Source organism: Pezoporus flaviventris, unplaced genomic scaffold (genome assembly GCF_033815535.1).
Source record: "Pezoporus flaviventris isolate CSIRO_AGI_PZ_B2104156 unplaced genomic scaffold, CSIRO_AGI_Pfla_v1 ptg000015l, whole genome shotgun sequence".
Classification (NCBI taxonomy): Eukaryota; Metazoa; Chordata; class Aves; order Psittaciformes; family Psittacidae; genus Pezoporus; species Pezoporus flaviventris.
This window is the reverse complement of record NW_026892563.1, coordinates 32970126-32991133: the sequence shown is the minus strand read 5'-3', so window position 1 is coordinate 32991133 and position 21008 is coordinate 32970126. Positions and strand designations below refer to the sequence as shown.

The following is a 21008-nucleotide window of genomic DNA, read 5'->3' as shown; positions in this document are numbered from 1 at the left end:
TCCCTCATATGCAGAGAGTTATCCTATGTGGAGTACAGCAGTATAGAATGAAGAGAGTAACAAGGAAAAGAACACAGAATAAAAAAAAATTAAATGGGAACTGATGACGAAGAATAGACTTTATATAGTAAGAGAAACAGTCATTTTCTGCAACAGGTACAAGAAACACCCATTTATTCTATAAAAAGTTCAAGTTAAAATGACTGAGCAGCACACGGCTTTGCATCAGTACAGTGCTGAATACTGAGAAGCTGAAGCTGATGATAAAATTGAAAATGTTCTTGCTAACACACTGGAGTAACAGAACCAGTATGCAATCCTTGCATTACACCACTGAAGATTGGTACATACAGTTAATTTGATGGTGCATTTGATGTGCTTTTCAGATACATTCACAGCTGCTGAATACTGTACTTTGAAAATAACACAGATTGTGGTGGAGGGAAATAGGACATTTTGACAGCTATGAAGGGCAATATCTATTGTATTAAATATCTGTTTTGGGAAGAAGTCACCCTCTGGACATGTCATTGCTCATTGCTCTCCAGTAATTATTTTCTCAAGCTGGTAGAGCTTACAGTTAAGTCTAACCTGAAGATGACTGAGTAGGGATGGCAGAATCCTTCCCACTGTGGAAGCCTGGTTAATGTTTCAGTACGATTCAAAACTGGAAGGAAATAAAACTGTTCTTCTCAACACTTCCAGAAGCCGTATCTGACATGCAGCCTGCAAGGGAGTCCATCAGAAAACTGTTAAACCAGACTGTTTTCTCCTCCCTTCTCTACATATCGAAGGCTTTGCTCATTCCCAGTCTTTTCCTCATTGTCACTCATCTGTGACTTCACTCTCCAGATGTATTGCCATATGCTGAGTGGTAAGGTCATGTCAAAATCCTATCCATAATATTAAAAAAAACTGTTATGTAGCAGCTTAGGCAAAAAAGATTTAACAGCACTGTAAAAAAATAAAATTTCCTAAATCCCCACCCAAATAAAAAAAAAAATCTCACTCATTCTGCTTGTTTCCAAGCTCTTGGTTCTCAAACATCAAGACTTAGGATTAGCTTAGAGTGTTTTTGTCAAATCTGATGAAGAGCCGTTTCTTTTTATATGTTCCCATACAAAGAAGTAATAGCCTATAAGGCAATTTTTATAGTAGCCAAATCCAGACAGATAAAGAAACCTGCAAAGTGGCTAAAGTAAACTATCTTCCAAACAAAGGGGCTCTCTCTCTCTGTGTCTCTCATGTTACTACCTGACTTGCCACTGGCATTCTAAAATACCCAACAAATTGGTGGTAAAATTTATGTTGATACTAAGACCTCCAATGCCCTTAAAATTGCTGACTCCATATCCTTTGCTCAGGATGTTACTTCTCATGGGTGATGAAGCAAAGAGCACCTTAATCTGCACATGTCAAGATAAGTAAAATTCATGTCAGCCCTTGCAAAACAAAACTACTGGTGCAGAAGGTCACTAACACTTCAGGCCAGATGCTGGACTAAGGATCTGATCCTGCAAACTTTTCCTTGACAACACAAAGTCAGTGGAGAACATTCAGAATATATGAAAACAAGTGAAGGTAAGTGCTTGTTCAGGGCCTTTTTCATGAACAGAGAGCATTATCCTGCAAATTTACTATTGCCCTGGAATTTTGAAATTAGGTTATATAAAAACTGTAGTTACTCCTCTAATAATCTAAGACTTCTGTGTGTAGATACCCTGTGGAATACTAGTTCAGCAAAGCATTTAAGCTTGTGCTGTACAACTATTTCTACACAGCAAGTTTCTTTGCCTCAAATTAAAACTTTATATCCTATAGGTAATAAACAGCAATGGATAAAGCCAACAGATACTGAAATTACAAGCTCAGGGAGACAGTTTCAATGTCTATACAAACTAATGTTAATACCTGAAATTATATTGGCCCACATAGTCAACCTATAGCTATGCAATTGCAAAATAAAAGGGTAGAAACTGCTGGAGTAAAAAAAAAATAAAACCCAATATATATATATATAAACATAAACCAACTAGAATGTGTCAAAACAGAGGATTGTCTAGCTTAGTACCCTCCCACATCAGTCAGTGAGGACAACAAGGGACAAGAACACTTCAGGTACACACACCTGCTTCTTTAGCACGACTGCCCAGGTCCTAGCCCCTCCTGGGTGAGGGGTTTCTTAAGCCTGAAGTCGATCCTGCATCTTTAGTCTTTATTTTTGGTATAAACCTTTCTTTTCCTGAGTTTATTTAATCAGTGGTTTAATCCAGTTTGGTCACTGCAGCATTTGCCAATGCAAAAAGTCTGCATCCTACAAGCAGCAGTTGCTTTACATTTCATGACTGCAGTGCTTGAACAGAAATATCAGATTCCACAAATCAAACCAATATTTGTTTATTTTGGGGATCCTCATAAGTAGAAATACGTTTCGTTGCTGACCCCCAATGCCTGAAGGCAGGTATGAATGGTACAGGGAGGACCTGGTATGCTTGCATGGGCCGGTTGGGACGCTGTTCAGAGGAACCAGAGGCACTATGATGCCATGCGTGGCATTTTACAAAGCTCCATGTGAGAAGCACTAAACATCTACACCTTGGATCTTTTCAAATGCTTTGTTTATCTGCTTCTAACACAAATCTAAGTCTATTCCCTTAGCAGGTGGATCTAAAGGTCAGCATGGTCAGTTTTTGCTAATCACCCTCCTGCTGCCTTCAATGTAAAGGGAAGGCTGAAGCACTTTACACTGATGTCGCCTCAGATCTATAAACGGAGATAGTAAAGCAGGTGTCCCTGCACCACTCTGTCTCTACAGCTGCAGACTAGGAAGCAAGAAAGCATTGATATCGATTACATTAATTTTGGTTTTCCCATGGGAAACAGCTTCTTCCAAAAATACTTGATTTGCATTTTTTATCACAAGCTACAGCCCTCCAGAGAGGAAATATTCTGGAGATTGAAAATCAAAAGTTTAAAGACTGCCTTCAATGTTTCCTCTTAGTATCCCTTATAAACAGCAGTTTTGCTACAATTAGCCTAAAATGATCACAAAACTGGAGTAGAGGAAAAACCCTAAACTTCCCTGTATTAAATAACAAAGAAACAGAAAAAGCACAGATAAGGTAGGAAATTAAAACCACGAATGCAATTTTAAAATTAAGAAGCCACTGTCAAGCCTTCCTCTGCAGAATCCAATAATCACCAAAAAAGCTGGCTGCAAGCTGCTCTACAGTGGATGTATTTCTGTACCAGGGTTTTCACTTTCTTTTTATGTAATTTTAAACATCAGGGCTGACTAATAACAAATTAAAAAAAAACGTGGGGAGGCAAAGGGGGCACACAGAAATCACATGGAGAGCACAAGCCAACAGGTTGTGGAGCTTTGCAATCATAAAATGCCACATTGTTTGTGAAAAGCTTGCATTCAAATTCAGGGCTGGCCTCAATTTGGAAAGAAAAAAAAAGCCTAAAAGCTATTCTCAGTGTTAATATTTAAACTGAGTAACTTACATTGAAGTCTTAAGTTACTATGAAGCTGTTTCACTGAAGTTCCAGTTTAAAAAAATTCAGAAATGGTAAGCACATACCTGTGAACAAGCTTTACTTGTCTTCATGAGCAGCAAGTAACGGTCAAGCCTATTGTGTCTTAAGACTTGATTATAGAAGTTCGTTACTTTAATTAGAACACCAGTGCATCCTATGATTTCAGGATAATCGAGTAGAATAATTTGAGATTTTCACTTATTTTTACCCTTTGTGTGGTCAAGAAGTAACATATTTGTATGGGGGACAGGGCAGCTTTCAAAGGCAGCGGAAGGAGGTAGGATTCCCCTTCTCTTGCAGGGATTTTCAGAAGCAGTTGGTGCAGATGTGCTCCAAAATCCCTTTGGATGCAGATTATCACTCTTCCATCTACATAAGGAAATCTTTCCCTCAAATCTCACAGTTGTCATGCACAGTAGAAACTCTGAGCTATATCTTTGATTACATTATAAATTAATATTTGCTTTCAGCTTCCAATCAATAGCAAAGAGTATTTTGTCAAAAGGAGCATCATTGGCAATACTTGAGCATATTCATGAGGGCTTAGCAGTGATTACAGTGCTCAGGCACACACAGCAGCAGAGCTTCTTTCACCAGTGCTTTGTGTGTGCTGCACCTTGCATCTTTTCTGGAGATTTTCCATAGGCTCTAATAGCTCCCAGTAGGCCTCCCCATGGCAGACCTCTGCACAGCTGGGAAGCTGACGTTGCTATGGAGCACCACCACCATTACTGAATAAAGGTGCAAAACAGTGCATTACAGCTGACATGCAGCTATGGAAGGCATTAAGTGTCTTTACTGAGCTGTCACTTACAGCCCTGTGGGAGATCAGAGGCAAGTCACGGGTCCGGGAAAATAATATAGTGCATTAGCAATAACTGTGACAGAAAGCTGAAGGGGTTACACAGAATTAGTTATACCACATATGGCTGTACTTGGCAAAGGATGACTGAACTAATATTGACTGTATTAAAATGTGTGACTCCGCTCTGGCCCTTCAGAAACTTTATGTTATTGCTAAAGTGACAATCTGACAAGGAGCTATTACCTCTATTAAATAAATACATACTTGTATTAGCCATTATATGCATATATAAGATAGACATCTATGCATACATACCTCTTAACTTCATCTATATGAGAATTGAGCCAAGCTCTCTTCTCAGACTTACATATGCCAGTTATTCACTGCCCTGTGACTTTTGAATGCATATCCCAATAGCACAGCTTACGCCTTATAAGCATATACAGTAGTGCTCTTTATTTTACACTTCTGACACTCACTTCTACAACTTGGGAGATTTCCAAATTGTCAGACGCAAATTTGACAACATTACAATCCATCAGCTGTCCCTGAGGTTGTCAACATCTTCAGTTCTTGGAGTCACTCATTATAAAATATACTTATTCATTCAATTTTTTAATAGCAGATTAATATGAGTCAGCCAACGAAGACTTTGTCCTTTCTCCCCCAGATTTCTCAGAGGTACGCTACCAACAGGTAGGTGGCCAGACAACATCCATCAGTTGCTGCTTGGTATAAAAGAAAGCATCCTCGTCTATTAAAATATAAATTACAACTTTGAGTAACTCCTTCCAGTTAAGCTATCATATCCCTTTTACGTAAGTTTGCAAGTCTCTCACTAAATAAAATGCTACACTGGGATGCAAGTTTATATGCATCATACACATACACACACAAGTATGAAATAAATCCTGATTCTTTTTTTTATTTCATTCTGTCAATTTATTGACTATTAATACCTTAGAGACAGAGAACAGGAAATTTTTGAGTGACAATTATGGCTGTAGTGCAGGTTATCTTAACATATTACAGAGTTTTAAGAGGTATGAATTCAACTGAGTAGTAATAACCTGTTACAGTGGAAAACACACCTTCAGGTACTGCTTCTGATCTAACCCCTTATCATTTCTGAAAGCAACACTGTCCACATTAATTCACTAACGATTACTACTGTAGACCACAATACAGTAAAGTATTAGATTATCCATTAAGGATTTTATGGTAGTCAGGTAACACTTAGATGTAGCTCCTGGATCAGAACCTTTTCCACTGCAACACATTCAGTAGAAGTGAGAGTTTTATCTCCCAAAGATCCCCAAACCTTTTCTCTTTTAGAGAGAATCCCTGTTTACTTTCATTGTGGCTGGGTATTATTTTATGTCATTATTCGAGAGTGCATTACTTGAAAATGTAAAGCACTTCTTACTACAGCTTTTGACAAGAATCATGGAGTTAAGGGGCTTATTTTAAACCTCAGTGAATTGGGGATATTTGCTTTTACAAGAAATTACTTCCATTTTACGGGTCAGCTGACTAAAGCTTTGTGGGTCTATGGAAACGTAGCCCAGTTCCGCATTTCTCAGCTATCAAATCAAAGAGCATGGAGTTAAATTGGATCTCCACAATGAAAAGAGCAAGTTAAACCCAAACTGATTTAAAACTAGGATGAGCTGAATTTGATCTTCAGCTAAGTTATTGTAAAGACAAGCATATGTGGAAGTTTTAAAAGAAAAAGTTCTAAGTAAACAAACTCGGACATTTAAGTTATGCTTAATGATTAAAATCTGGTCCAAAGACACTGGCTGAATTCTTAATTTAAAAGAATTCCCAAGTTTTAATAGAAACACAGCAGAGGATAAATTGTAAGCTATTACATTTTTAACTGAGGATGAAGAAAGCAAGCTCTTCCCTTCTCCAGGAAAATGCACAGCTACTTTCAGCACCCTTACCAGAGAGATATAGGTGCTATTTCACATCTATAGCTGCCTGTACGTTAAAAGACACTTTCATATCTTAGCCAAGCTTTCCTCTGTTATTTATATTTTGCCCATTGTTTGGCTCCATTCTGCTCTATAAAAAGACCTGCTAATGAAACTGTACGCATATAATTCATGGAGTGCTGTGTTTCAAACTACGTAGAGAGCAATCTTATCAACTATTAGCTAAAATCAGTTAGCTTTCACTGTTAAAATACACAACAGATCATTTCTGTGATATAAACACTTGATACTATACACATGAAATTTGCTTACAAAAGTAGAGTTTGGATTAGTATTAGCTGTGAAGGTGCTGCTGATTTGACACCATGATATTAATGTCTAAGTAGACACTAGCACTGGCATAGTGAATAGGAATATTATAATAAGTATTTTTAGTAGTTTTTGATGATTCAGTAATTTTAATACAGGCTTTGAAGTTGGTTTGCATTTGACTATCAACAATTAATACTTTATATATCTTTTTAAAGGAACTTTTTATTTCATTTGGGTTTGGTGTGGAACAGAAAGAACATCTTTTGAAAATTCTAAACAGAGTTTTTCTAAAATGTTTAGAGGAAGAAACCAAAAGTTACACAGTAGTGAACTTCTCTCCTAAATTAACATTCTGTTTCTGTCAGTAATAAAGTTTAAGTCCACTGCTACCAATCAAATGTAGATTTTTGATAAATTTTGGGGGTTATCTGCAAAATACCCTGATTTTAGGATTTCGACAAATAACTAAAACACTGGTGGCAAAAATGACAGATGCCCATTAGCATAACTGACTGCTCAAAAAATAACATTAATGCCTTATTACTTATAACATATTCACCCAAATGTTTCATTAACTTTGTAATGCAATATTAATGAGAAGGATAACTAAAATTTCCTGGACCCAGCAACTGCAAACTGCCAGCTAATCATTAAATCCCAGCTCTCCTTTCAGTTAGTTTCATCTGCACAGATTCCTCACAAATTCCCATTCACAGATCACAAAAGAACAATTTGGGTTACTTCAAGAATTAATTAGACATTTGTATGAAAGCCACTAGAACAACTGCTCCTCCTGCGAGTTCATAAAGCTGTTTAATTTGCTCTTGTATTTTCATTCAGAGAAGCTGGCAACATCACAATAAAACACAGCATGCAGAGATAGCAAGCCAAATTTCTTACCTAATTGTTCACTTTCATTTACTATGCTCATTTAAAAGAAGCAAGCACTAACACCTTTTAACCTCAGCAGTGACACAGCTGGGGCACTCTTCACACATAAAATGGAGTGACTTAGAATAATGTACCCCTTGTCAATCTGTAAAGAGTATTCAGGTTGAGATTTAAAGTCTGCACTTGCATTAGCAAAAGGATGAAAACCCCTCTCTTGTACAGTTTAGCTTTTATTATGTTTATATCTTAGCAGCTAATTGCCCAAAGAAAGGAAAAGAAACACTGAACAGGGAGTATTGAAATGTGTATTAAATGCTGCAGAATAATAAGACAGCATATTTACTGATTTCTTTTTCTTAACATCTTTGCTTCACTGAGGAGTTAAATCACCATTTGAATTATGCACTTTCATCAAAGCTGTCTTTATAAAGCTTCTATTGAGCAGAAGTAATGACAGACTCCTATATGGGACACAGGGCAGGTCAGATTTCTGTATTCAGCAAAGGTATTCCACAAGAAACTTGGCTTAGCCATGGAAATAATGTCACTAAAAAGTCATAATGTGCCCTGTGGAGAGCTAATCGCGGGTGGAGATGAAAATAATCCTCCTTCTGAATAGCAGCCGTGGCTAACCATAGCTAAGCATCTGTTTCATACTACTTATGAAATATTTTTTCCTGGTCTCCAGCCATGGAGTTGGAAGGCACAAGTGCATCCTTTTCACCTTAAACATGAAAGTCCTTGTAAGATTTTCAAATTCACTATCAGCAAAGGAAAATGTAACCACTCAGACTTACATGCAATGCAAAAACTGGCTCTCTAGCATACCAGCACTGATGTCCATCTGTCAGCCTGGCACTTAGCCCACACACAAGGTGGGACACCAGTTTCAATAGGGTGTAGGCGCCAATTAAATAAAAATTTAGAGTGATAGCCTGCAGAAGACAGAAAATAGCATATATTCTGTGAAGAGGCTTTTCTGATGGTAAATACTGCCAAATGTTTTATTATGAAGGATCATTTATGTTTATGATAGCAGGAATTATGACTTGGATCTAAATCCCATGAAAGTCAAAGTAGCCTTCCAAACACTGCAGAAAGTATACATATGTAATATCTGTCAAAGCCTGCTCTGACTAGCTTGAATAGCAAGACTATTTAATTCATATGGAGAACTAAGGCCTTGGAGAACATGCCTTCTTCCAATCAATCTACATGACAGTGAAAACTCTGAGCACAGAAAGTACTAATTACATGTGATTGACAAGGTAAAGACTGCAGTGCTTAGCCTTAAAAAGTAACAAAAAACCAGAAACAAGACAACAACCAACCCAAAACACACATACACACACACAAAAAGCTTGGCTATTCATAACTGTTTTACTCCCCCATGGCAAACAGTTTGCAATCAAGTAACATTCATCCCAGATACCTCCCAAATCCTTTCTGAAGTAAACGCATTACCAAAACAACAAAATCTAGAAGTTAACATTTACTCTTCAAAAAACAGTGTACAACAAATTAAAAAAAAAAGTAATATTAATAATTTTTAAGGCATTAATGTTTATAGATGAAAAGGATTCTCAAATTCCTCTCTCATTTCCCTACAACTTCTGTTTCTTCAGCCTTTTAGGGCATGTCCCCTCTTGCAGAGCATATTTCCCTAAGATAAAGCAAGACAAAAAAAAAAGCACAACATAAACTCCAATAATTTCTGTGAACTGCAAGGTGTAAGACAGGAGGAGCTGCAAAGGAAGGACTAAAAAGGGCAGCAGACAAGGAGCAGCTGATACCAAAGAGGTGAGACCTCTCAGGTGTGAAATCCAAATTAAATACTATTGGAAACTGCTGAGAATGGGACAAACAGAGATAGCAATGGGATACATTGACAATCCATAACTGTTCTGGTTTTGACCTGCGTGATGGACTGTTGTGCTTCAGAGTGCCTGCTGCCTTCAGCTGAGCTGTCAGAGCTCTTCAGAGCCAGAGTTGGAAGAGAAGCAGACAGAGCCTGTAACAGGGTTTTTCCTTCCCAGGAATACAGACAGCATCACACTAGGCTTTCACAGACACAACGACCCCTCCAAAACCAACCAGCTCTTCCTCATGTCTTTTTCTTCTCACAATCTCATACCTAACACTCCGTGTGCCAGATGCATGTCTGACATCCTCAGATGTTTACAAAAGCTGCCGAACATACAGATAAGCTGTTCTGAAGGTTTTCAAGAGATACTACCATGTTTTATGCAGCACATAAATAGATCCTGCCATTTTAAATGGAAATATGTTGCACAGGCACGCTGTTACAGTATGGGAGTTGAATGTCTTGGTATTAATACAGTTCATATTGCTTGTTTCTGTGAGGTATGGCATACCAACAACATTCCCCTTCCTAAGTTTTCCTCAAAGATGTGTCTGAGCAGGGAAATAACACCTCATTTCCAATGCCTGTCTTTGTTCTGTCAGAATTACAGCATTTCAAAGTGTCGAATTCAGCTATCAGGCAGATTTCTGCCACTACAACAGATGACTTTGGTTTTATTTAAATAAGAAGGTAGACGTATTAACCAGAGACAGAAAACAGGCAAAAAAATACCCCAAGCAAAATAAAAATCATTTGCACAATGTCTTCATAGTGCATTTACTAAAGTGCTCAAATTTAATTTTCATTAGCTCATGCTGGGGATGTACCTAGTGTCTGTGGTACAAGGAACTGAACTTTACAAGGGAGCCTAAGCATCTATCCTGCATTAGAAAAAGACACAAGTAGATTTTCCAGAATGCTCGGCATCAAGTGCTTGTATCTCTAGCTAGAAGCTTGGATTTGGGTGATTTTTCTATTCAAATTTTCTCCTAGAGAACCCTTGAAGCATGAATATTAAAAAAAAAAAAAACAAAACAGGGCCATTTTCCATTTTCTTTCCCTCCTAGAACATCATCGTCCCACTCTGAAAAATACGAACTGTGGCACACTTTCTATATGCTGTTTAATACAGTCTCATTTGGGGGACAGGAGGTTATGGGGTGGAGGAATTGCAATCTGACTGCCAATTCCTGCAAAAGACTTCTGTAAAGTCACTTTAGCTGGATTAATCGCTGAAAAGCACAGAATGAGATATCTCTTAACAGTCGTACAGAACCGAAGGTAATACTCCAAGTAATTTTGAGCACAAAACAGAATTAATCATGCTCTAGACCACACAAGAGCTTTGCAAAAGAGAAACAAAAAGAGAAGCTGTCAGACATTGGAATACAAACCAATGATGGGTACCAGAAACAGCAAACAGTAACAAAGAGCTATACGGATACAATGCAGTCCTTCAGCTCAGCCTAAACAGTGTATGTCTTCAAATCTCACAGTGAATTGTAAAACCAACAGCTCAAGACTGAAATTGCCTTACAAGTGCAGCTATCCTTGCATTCCTTGTAATATATAACAGACGCTTAATTTAAACTGCTAAGACCTGAGACAGGAGAAGAGCTATTTTCTTATTTAATAGGATTCTAAATCATTAAAGCCAGTTAAACTATAATGACAGAAAATATTAGTTGAATCCCTAGAGTTAACATGCAATGATAAATATAGAATCTTAATAGAGGATAAGTTTCTGCTTTTACCTTGCCTAAATGCAATTAACAAGTTTGGAGAACACATATAATTTTAGCATTCCCATGTTTATATCCCCTCCTTTTTTTCTCCACCATAATCAAGACCTGAAATTGTGGGAAAATCTGTTCTTGTATATCAAGAACACATATCATTGCATATGCTGTTTTTAGGAAAGCACCAGAAAAAAGACCCTTTTCCTGCATTGTGACAGGGCATGAGCACAAATTTCCTTGTAAAGGCTCACAGAACCTTCCCTAGAGTTTAAAGAACATCTGCCATGTTTTTCTCTAAATAGATGAGTTAAGAGGGGAATATTAAATGGTATCAGATCAGAGCACCCTAATTTGGCAGCCTTGAAAATAGACAAAGGGTGATCTCTCAAAGAATATCTAAAGCACTGAGTTAAATAATAATAATAATAGCAACAACAATAATCTTATTATGCATTAAGGCAATACAGCCTCTTTTTGTCACAAATGAGTCTACTCAAATCTCTAAAAACTAATTTGGCCAGAAAATTACATGCACTGAGATGATCACCAAATAGAGTTTGTTATCTCAGTGTTTGAACTAAAACCCTTGTTACCTGAAGGGCTACAGACACAGAAAGACATTTTTGAAGCAACAGACAAATCTGTGGATTATAAGATAAATTTCATCATCTCTCTGGATGTAAGACTCCTAGATGAAGGGTGTTCACAAATTGACTTCAGGTAGTCTAACCCCCTCCCCTTACTTTATAGACTAAGCTGGATCATTCTTTGGCAATCCTCATTTCTGACTACACAGCAGCCTGACAATCCTATCGCCATTGGTAAGGTCTGCAGAAGTGTCAGATAGCTACAAACCGAATATATTAACACTAACATAATGACTTGCCTGTATGTCACAAGTAGAAGAAAAACATGCTAGGAATTTGGGAAAAGCTGCTGTATACTACCAGGGTATTTCTGAATGTCAGCTGTGATGCTATCCCTTAAAACCAAGTCCTGCACAGACAAAAATTAACACAGGTTTTGACTGATTAACCTCCCACCTTTTAAAATACCTCATTTGCTCACAGAAGCATAAAAGAAGCACAATCTTACCCAAACCTCAGCCTTAGCACCACATCTTGTGACCCCTGCTACACAGACACTGTTGTAAGAAAACAGGACTTTTATTTATATAAATTCACCCTAGTAATCAACTACCACCTGAAGAGTCTTTTTTTTCTGCCTATTTAAGAACCCCTTAGAGAATTATAGCACCATAGAATTTACTAGGTTGGAAAAGAACTTTAAGATTATCAAGGCCAACAAGAGAAAACTGCCCGAGATCCTTCCTGACTAAGATGGGGCTTGTGTAATGGGGTCATGGCTCTTTTGCTCCCCTGCCCAGTTCTGGGCAGAAGGTGCTGTATTGGCAGTGTGCTGAGCTGGGGCTACTTCCCATGTCCTGACTGCTCTTTAACTCTTAACCATAGACTCTCTTCTTCACAGCTTTAAAAACCAAGTAGCTCCCAAGCATGCCAGGGGTCACCGCCCTCAATCCACGTTGTTGATCTCAGCCGAAGGAAAGAGTTAACTGAGGATCAAGCCCTTCACCTTTTGAAGGAAAACAGATGGCCTTCAAGACATAACTCCAAAAACTCGTTGGTATTAGAGAACAAGAAGGAGTAAATTAATCAGCCTTTTCCTATTTTGTGAGTCATTGCATCATTTTAGAAGCATGCAGTGAGTATGAGCAACTGTTGGAAAGAAGGCACTAGCCTGACTGAACGAGATCCAAACCATGCCAGAGAAATTCCTTAAGCTATGAAAACATTCAATCATGTTATGCATGGTAGTGAAAAGGAAAATAAGGGGGGAATTATACATATATATGCATACATATATATATATATATATATATATATATAATTTAGCAATTAGAAGGAAAGAAGTTTTACCAACAGGCTACAGAATGGGTCATTAACCAAAACATCCATATTCAGAAGCCCAGCAGATTTAGTGACGTACTGTACAGATCATTAGCACTAAAGATAATAGCCATTGATTAAAAACTGACATATTGATAATCTATTCTGGTTTTTCATTTGCCTAAGGCTTCTACTTAATTTCTTACAGTCTCTTCCAGCATTTTATCCCCCAGATCATGCAAACTGGCTCTTCAGCTTCATGAACAGTCACCCTTACTCCATCTATTTATATTTATGCAGCATGTCCATTGATAGGTTCCTGACCATATAATTTAGACATAAAATCTTGCCCATGACACGATTTGCTTCAAATTATTAAACACTTTGTTCATTATTTATTATTGCAATATTGTTTGCCCTGTAACAGCTAAGGTTATGTTAGTATTTCCATTACAAACACAGATGCATCAAGGGATTTAAAACTTGACTGCAAAAATCTTGCTTTAGGCTGGGACTCTGCAGACAAGGTTTCAGCTGACAACAGATTAGGGCTGGTTTATTTTTAAAACCCCACTAAAATCCATCTCCTACCAATTTGGCTCTAGCAATACAGAGGAAAATAATTACCATTTGCTATCAAATAACTTTCACATACACATTTTCCTAAATTAAGATTTTTATAGCATGCCCTGGGTCATTTTGTTGTATTTCAAAATTATAAGGTAATTCAACTCCATAAAGGTGGCTACTATATCTTCCTAATAGTTTCATATTTTATGTATGGAACCCAGAATTTGTACAAAAGCATCATTCTCTCTGCATGTAAATGTAACAAATTGCTATTTAAGGACACATAATGGGCATTTCTCGACCTCAATACCCATACAGAGGGTTTGAATGTAACTTTACAATCAAATTGAAAAACCCAAATGAATATTAACATTTTTCTATACTGAATAACGTATTGCTTCTCCATAAAGGGCTGATCCTATTGCCTATGCCCACCTCATCAGTGTTTATTGGACTAGTGTATATATATTTTTAAGCGTGAATATTATTTCCTCTGGGAGTGCATGTAGATGCAAAACCCTGATAAAAGTATGAAATTATAGCTCTTACCAGCATTAGGATTTAAAATATTACTTTTGCAAACAAGGACTTCAATTTTGACAGTGCATTTGCTAATAATTCAGATGTACAGAGCATCCAATTCTGATGGATTAGAGAGATAGACAATTCACCTTCAAAGAAGGTGGAAGTAATCTTTTCTCGAGGCACAGCAAATTTCAATACAGTTCACTTTCCCCATTAATACATAAGCAGATATATATAAGGTTTAATAAGAAGGCTATATGGTTTCCTTTACTAGGTTGTCTCAGAAATCTGTGGCAGAATTTCTCCATCTGCTTGTTTATACATGTCTATCAGCATCTCATGGGTTACCTAAATTAAATATTTCAATATGTCAAATATTTTCAATTGTAATGATTTAATGAACCCATCTCTGATATAGGAAGTTGGAAATTAAAGTCACTGATATACTTCTTCCAAAATCTTTTCTGTGCCCCCTCCACTCTGACCTTCCTTTAGCCTTCACAGTCATATACAAAAAAAAGTAGTTGACAGGACACTGAGACATGATCCAGCATAGCCTTCTGATCAATGGCTACATCAAGTACACCTCATGGCATTCCTGACAGATGTGTTCTTAAGCTATTCTTGGGGCTATCACACCATGGAGGTCCTCCAGTTTCCCCAACTAATCAATTTCACTGCTTTACCATCTCTATCACTCAAAAGACTTTCCAGACATATAGTCTTCCATGTTGTCATGGAGAAGAAGTCACATCTTTCTGCATCTGCAAAGGCTGATGGTTTGACTGAGTTTCCTGACCTCAGGAGTTAACAGTCTGTTTACCTCCCTCTTTAATTCAAAATCCTGTTTCTGAGATCATCTTATTGCTTTCCTCTGCATAATTCCTCTTCCTTGGACATATATTTTCATATGTATCTATCTTGCCCAGATTCTCAGGCTCATTCTGAATGGCTTAATTTCATCCTAATGTGCTGAAATGCCTTACCCTCCTCCCACAAAGCTCTCTCCCCTTTTCTTTCCAAGGCAGCCCTATACCAGGCAAGTCCCAGAGAAGATAACTTCTTGGCTGCCACTTGTATGACTATATTAAGGTTCCTACTAATCTTCTCCTTGTCAAGCAGGCCATAAACAGGAGAAGGCATATATTTAGTTCTGTCCAAAAAGCTTTTTAGAAATATTTAATGCAATTAAAAGTGAATGCTTTACCAAATATGTAGCTCAATGAATGGCACTTAACTATTAGCTTCCCTTTGGGTCACTTGCTGAGGTGCGTAGCTCGAGAGAGGACGCCTTCAACACCGGAGCGGGGGCAGATCAGCGTCCAGGAGCCTCAACTCGGAGCGCCGAGAGCCACCGAGGGAGCCTCAAGTCTTCGACAGACCTGCCCGGGAGCCGGCAGCTCAGCTGACGAGAGCGAGCAGCTGACTCAGGGGGCGGAGCCAGGGGCAGCGGCACCAGCCCTGATTGGGTAAAAACCTGCCCAGAGGGGGCGAGCGATTAGGAGTGCGGTGAGGCAGTGAGGGCGAGCAGGCGGGCGGGATGGTGAGCGGTCGGCGTATGATCAGGGCCCGGTGCGGGAGCTCTGCTCTGGCTGCCCCGGCGGTGGCCAACGTAGGCACCCAGACAGAGCCGATGAGAGGGGAGGCTGCCGTGCAGAGCTCGGGGTGTAGAGAGTGCCTGCACCGGTCTGGTGGGGGGGGGTGCACAATGGGCAGGGCTGCACTCGGTGCTCCCTGGTGGAGGTCCTCCTGCAGCAGGTGGCTGAGCTGCGGATGTCAGGGAAGCCGAGAAGAAGCAGGAATGCTTGCTCCCGGCCCAAACTGTGCAGGGGCCTCGAGCTTCACCTCTACCCCATGAAGGAAAGAAGGAGGCCGTTAACCCGGGAAGCTGGGAATTAGTGACAAAAAAAAAACAAAAACAAACAAAACAAAAAAAAAGAAGGCAAAGGACAACCAAAAGCAAGCGGCTTCCCCCTAAATCCCCTGTCCCCACACAGAACCGCTTTGCTGTCCTGCAGGGGGCTAATGAGGAAGCGCACTCGAGCCAGAAACAGCCGGCTGATGCACTGGTAAAGAAGATCTCTACTGGTGCTGCTAGGAAAAAGCGGCGGGTCGTAGTAGTAGGGGACTCTACACTGAAAGGGACAGAAGCACTCGTCTGCCGGCCAGATCCCGTCTCAAGGGAGGTGTGTTGCCTACCGGGGGCATGGATCGGGGATGTGGCAGAGAGGCTGCCTGCTCTAGTAAGTCCCATGGACTATTACCCACTCTTGGTGATGCATGTGGGTGCTAGGGATATAGATAGTAGTAGCCTGGGGAACATAAAGAAGGACTACAGAGCCCTGGGGGAGGTGGTTAGGGGCTCTGGAGCTCAGATTGTCTTTTCATCAATTCTCCAGGATACAGGGGAGGACCTAAAAAAAGCTAGGAGGATTGGCCAGGTTAATAACTGGTTAAAAGGGTGGTGTCATAGTCAGGGGTTTGGGTGTCTTGAACATGGGACCCAAGCTTGTAGGCCAGGTCTAGTGGGGGCTGGTGGAGCTAGTCTGAGCAGTTTTGGTAGGAGGCTTGCCAGACTGGTCAAGGAGGCTTTAAACTAGATGTGTTGGGGGAGGGGGGCATCATTCCATTCCAACACACCCAGTCAGTTGCCAGAACCTATAATAAATGCTCGGAGCAGTGTAGAGATATCCCAGCTGCTCCAGCCAATGAGCCGGCTTCAGTTGGAGCTCGGCTCAGATGCCTCTATACAAATGCCCGTAGCATGGGGAACAAACAAGAGGAATTAGAGATGTGTGCATGTCCACAGGGGTATGATATAATAGGCATCACAGAAACATGGTGGGATGGCTCCTATGACTGGAGTGTTGGGATGGAAGGTTACAGGCTCTTTAGGAAAGACAGGGCCGGCAGGTGGGGAGGGGGAGTTGCCCTTTATGTTACGGATAGGCTGGAGAGTATGGAACTCTGTCTGGGGACAGGTGAGCAATTAACAGAGAGTGTGTGGGTCAGGGTTAAAGGGAATATAGCTATGGGAGACATTACTGTGGGGATGTTACAGACCACCTGATCAAGGAGAACCTGCAAATGAAGCACTCCATAGACAGATAGGAAAAGCCTCACGCTGGCAGGCCTTTGTTCTCTTGGGTGACTTCAACCACCCTGACATCTGTTGGAAGGACGGTATGGCCCGGCACAAGCAATCCAGGAGGTTCCTCGATTGCGTAGAAGACAATTTCCTTTGCAAGTAATAGAGGAGCCGACAAGGAGAGGTGCCATGCTTGAGCTCGTGCTCACCAACAGGGAAGGGCTCATTGGAAATGTGACTCTCCAGGGCAGCCTTGGTTGCAGCGATCATGAGATGCTCGAATTTGAGATCCTCAGAACAGTGAGAAGAGCGTGCAGCAAGCTCACTGCCCTGGGCTTCAAAAGAGCAGACTTTGGCCTCTTTAGGAACCTGCTTAGGAAGGTTCCATGGGATACAGCCTTAGAGGGCAGAGGGGCCCAAGGCTGTTGGTTGATATTCAAGTATCACCTGCTGCAAGCTCAGGAGTGTTGCATCCCAACCAGAAGGAAGTGCAGCAGGAGGGCCAGGAGACCTCCTTGGATGGATAAGGAGCTCCTGAGGAAAATTCAGTTGAAAAAAGAGGCTTATAATAAGTGGAAGCAAGGACAGGTGGCATGGGAAGAGTACAGGGATATTGTCCGAGAAGCTAGGGACCAGGTTAGGAAAGCTAAGGCTCAGTTAGAATTAAACTTAGCTAGAGGTATTAAAGATAACAGGAAGGGATTCTACAAGTACATAGCAAATAAAAAACAGACTAGGGAGAATGTAGGCCCCCTCAGGAAGCTCTCAGGAGAACTGGCTACACAGGATTTGGAGAAGGATGATGTTCTGAATGACTTCTTTGCCTCGGTCTTCACTGGCAAAGGCTCTGACCACACCACCCAAGTGTTGGAAGGCAGATGCAGGGACTGTGAGAATGAAGACCTTGCGCCCACTGTAGGAGAGGAACTGGTTCGAGACCATCTTAAAAACCTGAACGTGCACAAGTCCATGGGTCCTGATGAGATCTATCCATGGGTCCTGAAGGAGCTGGCAAATGAAGTTGCAAAACCGCTGGCCATCATATTTGATAAATCGTGGCAGTCAGGTGAAGTTCTCGATGATTGGAAAAAGGGAAATATAACCCCCATTTTCAAGAAGGGGAAAATGGATGACTCGGGGAATTACAGACCAGTCAGTCTCACCTCTGTGCCTGGCAAAATCTTGGAGCAGATTCTCCTGGAAGGCATGCTAAGGCACATGAAAATTAACAAGGTGTTTGGTGAAAGCCAGCATGGCTTCACTAAGGGGAAATCCCGCCTGACCAATTTGGTGGCCTTCTATGATGGGGCTATGGAAATGATGGACAGGGGTAAAGCAGTTGATGTCATCTGCCTGGACTTGTGCAAAGTGTTTGACACTGCCCCGCATGACATCTTTGTCTCTAAATTGGAGAGACATCAATTTGATGGATGGACCACTCGGTGGATAAAGAACTGGCTGGGTGGCCGCACGCAAAGAGTTGTGGTCAATGGCTCAATGTCCAGCTGGAGACCAGTAACGAGTGGTGTCCCTCAGGGATCGGTGTTGGGACCAGTCTTGTTTAACATCTTTGTTGCTGACATGGACAGTGGGATTGAGTGCGCCCTCAGCAAGTTTGCTGAAGACACCAAGCTGTGTGGTTCGGTTGATACGCTGGAGGGAAGGAATGCCATCCAGAGGGACCTCAACACGCTTGTGAGGTGGGCTGATGCCAACCTCATGAAGTTTAACCATGCCAAGTGCAAGGTCCTACACCTGGGTCAGAGCAATCCCAGGAACAGCTACAGGTTGGGCAGAGAAGAGATTCGGGCAGAGAAGAGATTCAGAGCAGCCCTGCAGAGAAGGACTTGGGGGTGTTGGTTGAGAAAATGAACATGAGCTGGCAGTGTGCGCTTGCAGCCCAGAAAGCCAACTGTATCCTGGGCTGCATCAAAAGGAGTGTGACCAGCAGGTCAAAGGAGGTGATCCTGCCCCTCTACTCTGCTCTTGTGATACCTCACCTGGAGTATTGTGTGCAGTTCTGGTGTCCTCAACATCAAAAGGACATGGAACTGTTGGAACAAATCCAGAGGACGGCCACGAGGATGATCAGGGGACTGGAGCACCTCCCATATGAAGACAGGCTGAGGAAGTTGGGGCTGTTCAGCCTGGAGAAGAGAAGGCTGCGTCAAGACCTCATAGCAGCCTTCCAGTATCTGAAGGGGGCCTATAGGGATGCTGGAGAGGGACTCTTCATTAGGGACTGTAGTGACAGGACAAGGGGTAACGGGTTAAAACTTAGGGGAAGTTTAGGTTGGATATAAGAAGGAAATTCTTTCCTGTTAGGGTGGTGAGGCACTGGAATGGGTTGCCCAGGGAGGTTGTGAATGCTCCATCCCTGGCAGTGTTCAAGGCCAGGTTGGACAAGGCCTTGGGTGATATGATTTAGCGTAAGGTGTCCCTGCCCATGGCAGGGGGGTTGGAACCAGATGATCTTAAGGTCCTTTCCAACCCTAACGATGCCATGATTCTATGATTCTTATGGTCCAATAGATTTGATGTGGCATCAGTATATGAAGAAAGGGCAGTGATCCAGGCAAGGCTGGATAATAGCATGTTGAAAGCACGGTTATTACTGGGGGCACTATGCATGTATCATCAAATAACATCAAATTAGTTTGCAGGTCATCTTTAAGAAACCAATATATTTTGTTGCTGTCCTCCTACCTTTCATAGTGAACTCCCTCTTCGAAACACTCTCATTGAGTGGATTTGAGGCCGCAAATATCAAAGACATCCTTAGTTGGTGTTAATCATTAAGCTCCATGAAAGAAAGAGAATGGTATCTGTTCATTTTCGATGAGAAACATGTTCTTACTCTACAGAAAAGACATACAGTTTTCCAGACCTTACAGACTTTTTTTGTCTTTTTTTCGCCCCCACAAAGTCTTTTAATTGCTTTAAGCATTTTACCACTAAAAAGCTGTTGGAGGGACACACAGTGATGTGCAAAAGCAGCAGAAATCACAGATACTGTTTAAAAAAAAATAAAATCTAGCCCAGTTAGGTAATCCACAGTAACTTCAACAATGAAAGATGTTTTCATCCTCTCCCCTGGTCTCTGCCCTGCCCTTCTATATTTCAGAGACAGCACAACACTGCTTGCACTTAGCTGCTTCATATAGACAGGGCTTTTCTTTCGGAAGAGAGGAAGGGCAAACTAGTGCTCAAGGCGCTTGCAGCTCTAGAAACTACAGCAGCTGTGACTTTTCTGTGCAGTTTATGCAAATCAAACCAGATCCTTTGGAGAAACCAGTCCATGGATATACACAGGGAGAACAACGGAAAAAGGAAGTCCAAGAACTATTGTGACTTTTAAAGTGCATCGTTAAAGCAAGGACCACGAATTAGGTGCTCTAAAAACTCCCATTAAGTACCTTCAAGAAACTGAACAGCTGAAATTTGAAAATGCATCAATAGCTACTTCTGTTTGAGCCACACAGTGGTGGTGATAGATACGCTACAGTAGCTATTGATCTGGGGAATTTAACTTCCATTCCTTCTCTGGGCTTATCCTCTTTGACTGATTTAGAGAAAGACACTTCCACTATGTTTCTTGCCAACAGGTTACTTTGTTATTAAAGGAGTGGTTATCGATTGCAAGCTACAACAACCTGGGCGTCCCAGTACATTTTCATTGAGAGGCCTTTGGAACACTTTGTGAATATATTTCAAGCTGGAAACCAAATATTAGCTTCTGAGATCATTAGGCAGGTTTAAAATTAAGATGCTGAAGATTTGTTTGCAAGCAACAGAAAGCCAGTGTCTGCTAAGTTCTTTTTATA

The 21008-nt window shown here is 40.8% G+C and overlaps 1 protein-coding gene across 1 annotated transcript in view; it reads right to left on the bottom strand.

The window, feature by feature from the left end:
* The window catches only part of ROBO1 (roundabout guidance receptor 1), a 707499-nt gene that overhangs the window by 653733 nt on the left and 32758 nt on the right, over nucleotides 1-21008 (bottom strand). The window lies entirely within an intron of this gene.